This window comes from Martes martes (assembly GCF_963455335.1).
Source record: "Martes martes genome assembly, chromosome: 3".
NCBI lineage: Eukaryota > Metazoa > Chordata > Mammalia > Carnivora > Mustelidae > Martes > Martes martes.
In genome coordinates this window covers 80,918,295-80,932,431 of record NC_137890.1, presented here as the reverse complement: position 1 = coordinate 80,932,431, position 14,137 = coordinate 80,918,295, and positions in this window count along the sequence as shown.

Below are 14,137 nucleotides of genomic sequence, written 5' to 3'. Positions count from 1 at the left end.
TTACCAGAGACTTCAGTCAATGTATTCTTGTTAATAAGACTATTGTTTTATGTGGTGTTTTCGGTTGTATAAATCTTTCTGATTTAACTTTCAAATAGAAATGAAGTCCTCAGCCTTGGAAGAGCCCTCTGAAAAGTAGTCATGAATCCCTCCATTGCTTCCTTGGGCAGCTCTGAGGATAAGAAATAATAACACAGTTGTAGCTGACAGTTATGGAGAAACTTAACTCTGTCTGGCATTATGCTAAGCATCTTAGGTCCACTTCATTTAATCCTTAGCAATCGTCAGGAAGATGCTGTTAGCTTCATCCTTCACAGGTGAAGAGACATACAGGGCTCAGAATGTGGAGGTGAAGCTGGGATTCAACAGTAGGTGTGTTAGAGTCTGAAGGCTCACTTTTTTTTTTTTTAAGATTGTGTTTATTTGAGAGGGTGAGTGAGCAAGAGCACACAAGCAGAGGGAGAGGGAGAAGGAGACTCCCTGCTGATCAGGGAGCCCCACATGGGACTAGATCCTGGGACTCCAGGATCATGACCTGAGCTGATCAGGTCACCTGATCTGAGCCACCTAGGTGCCCCTGAAGGTTTACTTCTAATTATCCTCCTGAACCGCTGTTCTCTAGGAAGTCAATTGTTAGATTGAACGGAACTGGGTCCCTTGATTCCTTCTTTGGATTCTGGTGACAATCCATTCTCTTGTTGGATAGCTCTTCAGGTATCATTTTCCTGTGAATTTTCTTCTTCTTCCCCAGGCTAAATATCCCCAGACCTTCCAAGATTCCTCAAACGCCAGAAAGATCAATCCCTTTGTCATTCTGGTTGCCCAAATCCACACCACCTGTATGCTGCTTGAAGCTGGGTCCCCAGCACAAGGCTGCACTCTGGGGAGCTGGGATGCAGGGCAGAGAGCCCTGGGAATCTAAAAGCTAAATTTCTGTAAGCAAACTTTAGTGTTTGGGGGAGGGACAATGTGGAGTAAAGTCATAGGCATGACGCAAATGCAGTTTATAAAAACAAAATTTTGTTTTTCTTGACATGCTGTACTTTGTACTTGTGCACCTTTGTTATGAACTAAGTACAGGGGCTTACATTTGTTCTTAATAAATTTCATCCTAATAGTTCAGCACAGTGTTCCAGTTTTTTAAAATCCAGTTCTGTTATTCAATATAGTCCCTTTGTTTCTAACTTCTGGTATGTGTAGCATTGCATAGTGAAAAGAACATAGTTTAAGGATGTACTAACCAGGGCTCAAGTTCTAGTTCTTCCACTTACTAGCTATGTAACCTTGGACAACCATGGTACTTAATCTTGCAAAATCTTTCTGTAATATCTGGAGAATTGTTTAGAAATAATTCTGTTCTTTAAGAGAAAAATGAATAGGTCCACATCCCAAAGTCTCAGGGAAGCTGTACTATAGAAGGACTGTAATTTAGGAAGCAGAAAGCTAAGCAGCTTGAGAGTAATCTATCCAGAGAGCAAATGTGTGACCAGAGTGGATGGGTCATACAAGAAGGGAGCCATAAACTGTGTTTTGGAGGAGAGAGACACTGCACCCAGGACAATGGAAGTTCCTGGAAAGGCCTCACCATGGCCTGAGTGAAATAGCTCTCACCTCCATCTGGACAAATTTACTGTCACTTTCATTATACGCACATCAGGCAACTGTCTGACCACAGCAATAAGCTGGCCTCTTGAGAGTATTAATAGGGGTCAGGAGCATCCTGGTTACCAGGAGAGAACATCCCCCAGTGAACTGGTATGTGGTGCACACACTTTAGTCTCCTGCAAGCTTCTCCTGAGCTGAGCTATTCTTTCAGTGGAGGGAAAGGGGAGCATAGGTAGAGAGCTCGGCTGATGTAGTGAAAACTTTTATAAGAACACTGCAGCTCCATTTTTCTTGTGATTTCATGAAATCTCTTCTAATCTCTTTACCGACATTAGGTTTCTATTTTCCTTACATAGTTCTTTATGTACTTTCCGTCTAAAAATGTTTCTCCTTAACACAGGAGATGAACTCATATTAGAAGATAATATATTTCACTTTCTGTATGCTTTCTATTAATATCCTACCACCAGCCACAAGTGACAGTAAGCAATAAGCAAAAGATTTACCTTTATTGTCCTCTGTATTGTATTTTAGCTTGTTTGCAGCCATAATTTTAGATTCTACCTATTACTTCACATCACTCTTACATATGTAAGAGCCTTGAAAGTCTCACCTCATCAGAGAGTGTTATATATAATTGTGTTTATTTCTCTTTTTAAGCCTCAATCATATAAATTACAATTATAGCAAGAACTAAGTGTTTTAGTATTTTTGCACCATTTAGAAATATCTCCTCTTTTAGTATCTCAGCTGAAATCAAATTAGTCTGCCTTTCTTACACCTAAGGCAAATGTCAAACCACTTATCCCTTCCTGCCTTGGCTGGGTAAAATGAACAATGGAAATTCTAAAATTACATGAACAGTTTCTCCAAGGTTATAATCATTTCTTTAAGATAAGCAGCTCTTGTTCTACTATGGACCTTAAAGTCATTGTCATAGTGATAGTGATAGTGTTAGTGATAGTGATAAGATTATATTCCTCTCTCACTCAGTAGTGTGCATGTGATGAGTACTTACCATGTGTCAGCCAATCTGCTGGGTGGAATTTTAAAATGACCAAGATATGGTTCCTATTTTCCACAATCTTGCATTCTAAACAATTGTAGTAATAATAATGAAAACAATAATGTAGTAATAATGAAAGCAAACTATTACATGCCAGGTACTCTTTTAGGAACTCTATATGCTTTTTTTTTTTTTCATGTAAGTCTCAATGATGGTTTGAGGTAGGTACTATTATTATTCCCATTAGAGGGTTGGGGAAATGGGCACAGCAGTTAATTTACCCTACAAAGTTCATACATCTGAACGGAATGACCTAATTTAACAGTCTAACTCAGAAATCTTGTTCTTCTGTCTACGTCATACTGCCCATCTACACACCTCATTAAAATTTCAGATGCACTTTTTATAACTCCTGCTCTGTGTATTTGCATGTACTTCCCTGCATCCTTGAGTATCAATTCTAATGATCCTATTTTTTGTTTGATTTATGTGACTTATGGGTTTCTGACTCTGTTGTTTCTTTTCAGTATCATCCCTGCCCTTAGATCTATTTGTCTATTTTTATTTCTGATTTATTTTTTCCTTCTGTATTGATCTGTATATTTTCTTATACTTTATTAGTCTAATTTCCAATTATTTTTCTCTTTCTTTCTTTAGTTTTTCCTCATATTATTCTTTTTCTGTGTCTGTTTACCTGTGTAAACAGGTACTGCCCCCAATACTCATGTATTTTAGTGAGTTTTTCTCTCAGGATCAAATATTGACATAAAAAAGAGAAGTGATTTGACACAGAGTTTAAATGGACAGGAAAAAACAAATAATTTAAAGAATAAGAACTAAAAACGGCTAGTACAAAATAAAAAAAACAATTGAAATTGTTTTGACATATCTTCAGACTCACTGATTCAGACTCACTGAGCCATGCCTACTCTACTGATAAGACCATCAAAGGCATTCTTAATTTCTATTACAATGCTTTTTCTTTAATTTCTAGCATTTCCCTTTGTACTTTCTTAGTGTTTCCAGCTCCTTGTTTACTTTATCCATGTGCTTTTAAATATTGTCAACTTTTCCATTAAAGCCCGTACCATATTAATCATAGTTATTTTAAATTCCCAGTCTGATCATTCCAATATCTCTACCATATGAGTCTGGTTCTGATACTTGTTTTATCTCTTTAAACTGTTTTTGGCTTTGAGTATGCCTTGTAATTTTTTGTTGAAGCTAGAAATGATGTTCCAGGTAATAGGAATTGAGGTAAATAGGTTTTTTGTGTGAGGTCTTATGTTTATCTGGCTAGGAGTTACATTGTATTTACTGTTTGCTGAAGCTGTAGGTGTCAGGGCTTAAATTTCCCCTAACATCCTTGTTTTTGTCTTCCCTGTTATCTTTGGATTTCCATAGAATCCTTCTTAAATAGGATCTAAGCTCTGCTTCTTTTTCAGGCATAATTCCTTATTATTATACAGGTGCTCTATCTGTAGGGGTGGCGAAGTGTGGGGGAGGGTAAGTCCTTCATTATATTATGATTAGACCTCAGCCTGTTAGTGAGCCCTGGGCTGTGACCTTCACAGGTGCTTCTCAGCTCTCTCCTCCCATAGGTGAGACAGAAAGGCTAAAGGGGGCTGGAGTTTGGCATTTCCCTTCACCCACATTGGCTGAGCTGTGCCATAACCCAAGTTGGTTAGGCTCTGGTGAAAATTTCCCTTGAAGGCAGATGTATTTCAAAATAGTTACTTTTATCCTCCCTCTGTGGGAAGTTTGAGGGGATTGTCCTTCAAGCTGCACCCTGAGAACCTGACAGAGCTCCTGGACATAAAACCCATGAAAGTGTGGAGCATCCCCTAAGACTGGACCCAGAGTTTTTAACTCTTAAGTACTTAAGAGTTTTAACCCTTAAGTATTTGATCTACACTGAACCTTCAGAATTCATCAGTTTTAGTTAAGTGTTCCTACCAATTAGTGGGCTCCCACTGTGGACTTCTGCAGCTGGTAAGATATGGTCCTCTGTATCTTTCTCTCACATCTTCAGAACAGTGGTTTGCCGGATCTCAATTCTCTGATGGCTCAAGGAAGAAATGTGATTTTGTTTGTTCAGCTTGTTTCTTGTTGTTACAAAATTGCATTTTCAAATAATTCCTAATAGGCCTTGGAAAAGTCTCATGGAATAATTTTTAGGTAAAAAAGCCAGATTCGAAGCTGAATGTGGTAGGACAAATCAGGAGGCTTTGAAACAGAATTTTTCTCTCACAATTATTCTTTTGCCCATCTGGTTTCTGCTCATTGGCTCAATGGCATTCAAGGATTGGAGGAAGGGAAGAACATACTGCCTCCTAAAATAAGGACATTTGAAGCATTGAATGGATTAAATTGGTAATGAGCACAACAGTGTGAAATCAAAGAGCTTTTTATTTTAGAGATTTAAGAGGGAACTCTGGAGAGAAGAAGGGAGAGGTTGTTTATTTTATTTATTTATTTAATTTTTTTAAAAGATTATATACTTGAGAGAGAGCATGCAGGAGTAGGATGAGGGGCAGAGGGAGAGAGGCTTCAGGCAGACTCCCTACTGTGCGTGGAGCAGGCTTCATCCCAGGACCCGTGAGATCACAACCTGAGGTGAAACCAAGAGTCTAATTCTTAACCAACAGAGCCATCCCTGTTTGTTTTAAAGGAGCTTAAGGACTGTTCACTGTTACCTCCTCCTTGGGAGAAAACAATGGAAGAAGAGGAATGAAAATCCCCCGGGAAGAGATTGTTATTTGAACAATATTACTTCTCTGAAATGACACCACCTTGTGGGGGCCCGTCTCCCAACATGAGGTGGTCAGTTAGGTATATGTCTAGGCAGAGGGAAATTTGAGACAGTGCTCACTAGTTCCTCACAGCTTACACTGTTTTTTTGGAGAAGAGCCTCCCTGTGTTTAGTGGCAGAGGTGTCCTGGGGGTGTGAGAAATGAGCACAGGGCAAAGACTGCAGGATTTTGCCCATGCTGGGACTGATCTGAATGACAGGTGCCCAAAGGCTAGGCCGGGCCAGTTGCATCAAAATGGCTGAAGCAGGGACTGAGACCAGCAGGGACAAGTGGATGGAGACATCTCAACAAGGCCAGAGATGATTAGGGGCGGCACATTGTTAAGACTCTCCTTCCAGTCTCTGTGAGTGGTGGGGATTTGAACTGTTTAAGAAATCATTTGCTCTTCTTCTGGTGAGGGCTATAGTTCCTGGACTTCCTTTCAGTCAGATGTGGCTGGCAGGTGACTAGAATGTGAACACCACTGGTATTTGCATTTCCAGATCAAGGCTTTTTAGAAGCAAGTGTCCTTGCCATATACATGTTCTACTCACACAGAGTTAAATAGAGATAATAAGGTCCGATAGAAAGACAGAGCCTTCTTCCCTGAATTATCTTGTGGAAAATATTCCCCTGCCAAGCTAGAATGGGCTTGCTCTGAGCAAGAAATAAACTTCAGTCACACATATATAGAGTGAATTTATTGTAGCTGCTTTCCTTGGTCTAGATCTCCACCTAGATACCACTCCAGGGAGAAGCAAAAGGGGAAGCAAAATAATTGAGGGAATTTTGAACTTTTTTTTGAAGGACAATTTTTATTATTTTTATATACAGAAAACTCAACAATGTACATTTAACTCAGTTTGATGACAAGTTCTTTTGCCTTTACCTTTTCCAGCTTGGTAATGGGAACCACAGATTTTGGACCCACAATGTTGTCTCCCCAGTGAAGGATCTCATCAAATCTGCCATTGTAATTGGTCTCCTGGTAGCTTCCAGGAGCTTAGCCAGAACCCCTTCATTTTCTGAGTTAACCTGTGTGCAGGTGACCTGTGTGGTTCAGCAACTCTGTGGACCAGATGCTCCAGATTGGCCTTCCCTTCGAACATACAGTAGGGAACCCCATCTTATGACAAAGGGCAGGCAAGAAAGCAACAAGCTTGAGGGGATCCATGACATGTACAGTCACCACCAGTATGGACTTCTTGTTTTCCACCAAGATGGTGGCAGTGTTAACCCTCACTCAAAGGACAATGGTGAAACAGTGGTCTCAGTGAGGACATTCCCTTTGCCAGGCTGTTTTCTTCACAACCCAGGCCAATAATCTCTGCTTTCTTTGGTTTGTACTTCCAGGCCAGTTTAAGCAGCTGAGTAGCTCTTCGGTTGTCCAAGGCCTGGGTAAACTAGTTAACCACAGGAGTACTTCCAGCCGCTTATAAAGGATAGCCCTTTGCCACTGCAACTGAGTGTAGTGGAAACATATGATAAAGTCAGTGAAATCCCTTTTGGGCTGGATGCCCTGTCCAGTGCTAAAATTTTGGAACTTTTTCTCAAACAGGGGATTTGCCACCTTCTCGGCTTCCTGCTTCTTCATGACAGCCTCATGCTAGGGCGACATATTTTGAACTTTTTAACTGAGAATAAGCCCTGACTTTATTGAGTAAATTTCTGAGACAGCAACTCAACAAAAAACCAAAAACCTAATTAAAAATGTGCAAAGGACTTGAATAGACATTTCTCCAAAGAAGATATACAAATGGCCAATAACCACATGAAAAGTTGCTCAACATCAATAATCTAATTTAGAGAAATATAAGTCAAAACCACAGTATGAAACAACTTCACACACATTAGGATGCTGTCATCACACAATCAGAAATTAATAAGTATTGAAGAGAATGTGGAAAATTGGAACCCTGTGTATTGCTGCTAGGAATATAAAATAAAATAGCCTCTGTGGAAAGTGGTATGGCAGTTTTAAAAATTAAGCATTAAATTCCCATATGGTTCAGTAGTTCCACTTTCACCAAAAGAAATGAAAAGAGAGAGTAGAACAGATATTTGTATACCCATGTTCACAACAGTATTATTCACAATAGCCAAAAGGTGGAAGAAACTTAAGAGTCCATCAACAGAGGAATGAATAAACAAAATGTGATACATGCACACAATGGAATAATATTCAGTATTAAAAAGGAGGGGATGGAGGGAGTCAAGATGATGGAGGAAATGGGGGACTCCATTTCAACCTGTCCCCTGAATTTAGCTAGATATCTACCAAGCCACATTGAACACCCATGAAATCAGTCTGAGATATAAGATTATATGTCTGGATTTCTAAGGAGGCAGAAGATCATCAGTCAAGAGGTACGAAGGATGGTGTTGTGATTGCATGGACAGATGTCAGAGGATAAACAGAAGTGGGAGGAAGCCACCAGAAGCCAGCCATTGGAAAGTAATACCCCAGTGCAAATGTGCCCTGTATCTGGGGACCAGCAATAGCTTGGAGAGTGGTGGTGGCAGGCTGGGCAGGGACTGATAACTGTGTTCAACGAGAACAGAGGGACTTAAGGGGCAAATTCTGGGACCCAGCTGCTACAGGTGCAGACCTGAGCCCATAGACCGAGGGGCTGTGTGTGCCCGCAACTGTGCCAGAGAGGAACTGGTGGGGACCTGTGCCCGAAGACTCAGGGCTGGCCACCCATCAGGGCCCAGGCTTCCCAGACCAGGATTGATCAAGGTTTTGGTGGCATGGGGTTGGGGAGGGGGGCAGAGAAATCAGGGGCATGCACTATTGTGGGAGGCTGCAGTTCAGCAGCACTTACAGAGAAGGAGTGCTCTAGAGGATTCAGAGAGGAGCAGGCTGTGGCTTCTCTCTAAGGTGAAGTTTGGGGTATGGACAGTTTACTTTGCTCTGACCCTCTGAAAAGGTGTGAAGAGCTGACAGAGAACAAAAGCCACCAGAGAACAAAAGCCCCCAAAACTGGTTTCCATGGAGCCCAGCCCCTTGTTAAGAGGCAGGAAAAATCTGCCCAAGCAGGATTGACTGAAAAACAATGCAACAGGCTCCTCCCCAGAAGACAAACTGGAAGAGGAAGAGGACAACAAACCCAGGGTCCCAAAGAACTGTAAAATCCCAACACCAGGGAAAAATAGTATATTAAGCTCCTGGTGTTGTCTCATGGCCTGTGTATTTCTTGGATACAACTTATCTCTCTCTCTCTCTCTCTTTTTTGATTCTTATGTTTCTTCTTTTTTTAACCTACTTATCATTTCAACTAGGTGTTTAATACAACATATTCCATAGTGATTTTTTAACTTGAACTTTTTCACACATATTTTTTCTTTTTCTTTATATATATATATGTGTATATATATATGTGTGTGTGTGTGTGTGTGTGTGTGTGTGTATGCTTCAATGTAGTCCTTTTTTCCTCAATAAGGAAAAACGGAAAAAGGAAAAAAGGACTACATTGAAGCATATATATATATATATATATATATATATACCATTTTAATTTCCCTGTATGTCTAACAAAGAGAACAAAATACACCCAAGAAGAACTGGAACACACTACTTGCCCACACTGAGGGATTATAGCCATCGTCCCTTCACCACTCCTGTTCCCCTTTTTTTTGGTGTGTGGGTCTTTTTGTTTGTTTGTTTTCATTTTTGTACTATATAAATCTTATTCTTGGGTTTCATTTTGGCCAGGTTGTGGGGTTTTTGGTTTGTTTGTTTGGTGGTAGCATCTGATTGTTCTAAACTTACCCAGGGATTGTGGTTGATATTTTTGGCTGTACACCCCCTCAACCACAACTCAATAGAATGACTAGGAGGGGGACCTCCCAACAGAGAAAAGACCCAGAGACAATGGCCTCTCCCACAGACTTACTGGATATGGATATAAGCAAGATGTCAGAAAAAGATTTCAGGGTAACAGTTATGAAGACAATAGCTAGGCTGGAGAAAACCATTAAAGGCAACATAGACTCTCTAAGGGAAGAAATGAGAGCTAATCAGGCTGAACTTTAAAATGCTATAAATGAGACTCAATGTAAGCTTGAGTCTCTAACAAGGGTGGAGAGATAGAGAGGACTAGATTTGAGCAAATTGTAGCTGAGAACTTCCCCAATCTGGAGAATGAAACAAGCATTCGTGTCCTAGATGTGGAGGTGACCCTTCCCAAGATCAAGGAGAACAGACCATCCCCTAACATGTAATTGTAAAACTCACAAATCTCAGAACCAAGGCAACCATCTTAAGGGCAGTTAGGGGGAAGAGATTCCTTACATACAGAGAAAGGAAGATCAGAATAACATCAGACCTGTCCACAGAGATCTGGCAAGCCAGAAAGTGCTGGCAAGACATATTCAGGGTATTAAATGAGAAGAATATGCAGCCAAGAATACTTTATCCAGCAAGGCTGTCACTCAGAATGGATGGAGAGATAGAGAATTTCCAGGACCAGCAGAAACTGAATGAATATGTGACCACTAAGCCGGCTCTGCAAGAAATATTAAGGGTGGTTCTATAAAAGGAGAAATACCCCTAGAGTGATATAGAACAGAAATTTACAGAGATAATCTATAGAAACAAGGATGTCACAGGCAACATGATGACAATAAAATCATATCTTTCAATAATCACTCTCAATGTGAATGGCCTAAATGCTCCCATGAAATGGCACAGGGTTGCAGATTGGATGAAAAGGCAGGACTCATCTATATGCTGTCTACACAAGACTCATTTTGAACTTAAATATACATTCAGACTGAAAGTGAAGGGATGGAGAACCATTTCTCATGCCAATGGACCTCAAAAGAAAGCTGGGGTAGCAATTCTTATATCAGACAAATTAGATTTTAAGCTAAAGACTGCAGTTTGAGATACAGAAGGAAACTATATCATTCTTAAAGGGTCTATCCAACAAGAGGATCTAACAATTGTAAGTATCTATGCCCCCAACCTAGGAGCAGCCAACTACATAAGCCAACTGTTAACCAAAATAGACATATTGATAATAATACATTAATAGTAAGAGACTTCAACACTCCACTCTCAGCAATAGACCATCTAATCAGAAAATCAACAATGAAACAAGAGCTTTGAATGACACACTGGACCAGTTGGACCTCACAGATATATACAGAACATTCCACCCTAAAACAACAGAATACTCATTCTTCTCAAGTGCAGAAGGAACTTTCTCCAGAATAGCTCACATACTGGGTCACAAATCAGGTCTCCACCAATACCAAAAGATTGAGATTATTCCCTGCATATTCTCAGACCACAACGATTTGAAATGAATTCAATCACAAGAAAAAATTTGGAAGAAATTCAAACACTTGGAAGCTCAAGACCAGCCTGCTTGAGAATGTTTGGGTCAACCAGGAAATCAAAGAAGAACTTAAACAATTCATGGCAACCAATGGGAATGAAAACACATTGGTCCAAAACCTATGGGATACTGCAAAGTTGGTCCTAAGGAGGAAATACATAGCCACCCAAGCCTCACTCAAAAAAAAAAAAAAAAAAAAGAAAAAGAAAAATCCTGAATTCACCAACTAACTTTACACCTTAAAGAACTGGAGAAAAAACAACAAATAATGCATAAACCATGCACAAGAAGAGAAATAATTAAGATTAGAGCAGAGATCAATGCATCAGAAACTAGAAAAAATATAGTAGAACAGAAACAAAACTAGAAGCTGGTTCTTTGAAAGAATTAATAAGATCAACAAACCACTGGCCAGACTTATCCAAAAGAAAACAAAAAGGGCCCAAATTAATAAAATTGTGAATGAAAGCGGAGAGATCATGAATAACATCAGGGAAATAGAAACAATTATTAGAAATTATTATCAAAAACTATATGCCAATAAATTAAGCAACATGGAAGAAATGGATGCCTTCCTGGAACCCTATAAACTACCAATTCCTGAAACAGGAAGAAATTGATAACCTGGGTAGACCAATAGTCAGTAACAAGATTGAAGCAGTGATCAAAAACTCCAAAAAACAAGAGTCCAGGACCTGATGGATTCCTAGGGGAATTCTACCAGAAATTCAAAGAAGAAATAATACCTATTCTTCTGAGGCTGTTTCAAAAAACAGAAAGAGAAGGAAAACTTCCAGACTCATTCTATGAGACCAGCATTACCTTGACCCCCAAACCAGGCAAAGACCCCATCAAAAAGGAGAATTTTAGAAAAATATTCCTTATGAATATGGATGCCAAAATTCTCAACAAGATCCTAGCTGATAGGATCCAACAGTACATTAAAAGGATTATCCATCACGACCAGGTGGTATTTATCCCTGGGATGCAAGGCTGGTTCAACATTCGCAAATCAACCAATGTGATAGAACATTAATAAGAGGAGCAAGAAGAAATATATGGTCCTCTCAATTAATGCAGAAAAAGCATTTGACAAAATACAGCATCCTTTCTTGATTAAAACTCTTCAGAGTATAGGGATAGAGGGAACATTCCCCAATTTCATGAAATGCCCACAGTGAATATCATTCTCAATGGGAAAAGCTGGGAGCACACAACAAGGATGTCCACTATTGCCAGTATTGTTCAACATAGTACCAGAAACCCTAGCCACAGCAATCAGACAGCAAAAAGAAATTAAAGGTATTCAAATCGGCAAAGAAGAACTTAAGCTCTCTCTCTTTGCAGATAACATGATACTTTATGTGGAAAACCCAAAGGGTCTGACCCTAAATTACTAGAACTGACACAACGGTTCAGTAATGTGGCAGGATACAAAATCAATGCACAGAAATCAGTTGCTTTTCTAGACACTAACAGTGTAACCGTAGAAAGAGAAATTAGGGAATCAATTCCATTTAAAATAGCACCAAAAACAATAAGATATTTAGGAATAAACCTAACCAAAGAGGTAAAGGATCTATACTCTAGAAACTACAGAACACTTATGAAAGAAATTGAGGAAGACACAAAGAGTTGGAAAAACTACATGCTCATGGATTGGAAGAATAAATATTTTTAAATGGCATGCTTCCTGGAGCAATCTACACTTTCAATGCGATCAAAATACCAGTGACATTTTTCACAGAGCTGAAACAAACGATCCTAAAATTTGTATGGAACAAGAAAAGACCCCGAATCACCAAGGAAATGTTGAAAAAGACATGAACAGACACTTCTCCAAAGAAGTGTTAGCCATCCAAAGATGGCTAACAGACACATGAAAAAAATGTTCATCATCATTAGTCATTAGGGAAATTCAAAGCCACATTGAGATATCACCCTACACCAGTTAGAATGGCAAAAATTGACAAGGGAAAAACAACAAATGTTGGAAATGTTGTGGAGAAGTGGGAACCCCCTTACACTGTTGGTGAGAATGCAAGTTGATATAGCCATTTTGAAAAACAGTGTGAAGGTTCCTCAAAAAGTTAAAAATAGAGTTATCCTATGACTCAGCAATTGCAATACTGGGCATTTACCCCAAACCTGCACCCCAATATTCATAGCAGCAATGTCCACAATAGTCAAACTGTGGAAAGAGCTGAGATGCCCTTCAACAGAAGAATGAATAAAGAAGATGTGGTCCTTATATACAATGGAATATTACTCAGCCATCAGAAGGAATGGATACCCAACTTTTGCATCAACATGGATGGAACTGGAGGAAATTATGCTAAGTAAAATAAGTCAAACAGAGAGTCAGTTAACATATGGTTTCACTTATTTATGGAACATAAGGAATAGCATGGAGGACATTAGGAGAAGGAAGGGAAACACAAAGTCAGAGAAATCAGGGAGGAAACAAACCATGAGAGACTATGGACTCCAGGAAACAAACTGAGGATGATTTTAGTGGGAAGAGGGAAGAGGGAAAGGGGGATGGGTTAGCCCAGTGATGAGTATCAAGGAGGGCACATTATTGCATGGAGCACTGGGTGTTATACACAAACAAGAGATCATGGAACACTACATCAAAGACTAATGATATACTGCAGGTGACTAACAGAAAGAAATATGAACACTTGATATACCATAAAAAAATAAATAAATAAATAAGAAATTCTGTCATATATACAACATGGGTGAAACTTGCAGGTATTATGATGAATGAAATAAGCTCATCATAAAAGGGCAAATATTGTATGTTTCCTCTTATTTGACGTTCTTAAAGTAGTCCACCTATGATGAGACATAGGTAGAATGTTAGTTGCCGGGAGTTACAAGGAGAGGAAAAGGAGAGTTAGTGTTTAATGGGTATGGACTTTCAGTTGGGAAAGATAAAAGAGTTCTGGAGATAGTTGCACAATGATGTGAATGTACTTGATGCTACAGAACTGTACTTACTATGGACTGTGGGAATGTCAAAGTCACTGTCTTAGGGCCACTGTCACCACAGATATACTTAAACCTGTTGCATTAACTTGATGTGAACTTCTTAGAAGGAAAAATAAACATCCACAGAGATTTAAAAAGAAACAGAAATGCTATAAGATTGTAGTAGTAGTTGTCTCTGGATTGTGAGTGTGTAGATGCAGTTTTTAATTTCTATTTATTTTCTAAGACATCCATGATGAACATGTCTCACTTTCTAACACCTTTAAGAAGCAAAAATGGAATTAAGTCGATCAAGAGTGCTTCTTCTATTACTTGTCAATTTGGAAGATCTGGGGAAAATATTTCTGTCCCAGAGCATGTGAGAATGTTAATATTCCCACATGATATAATGG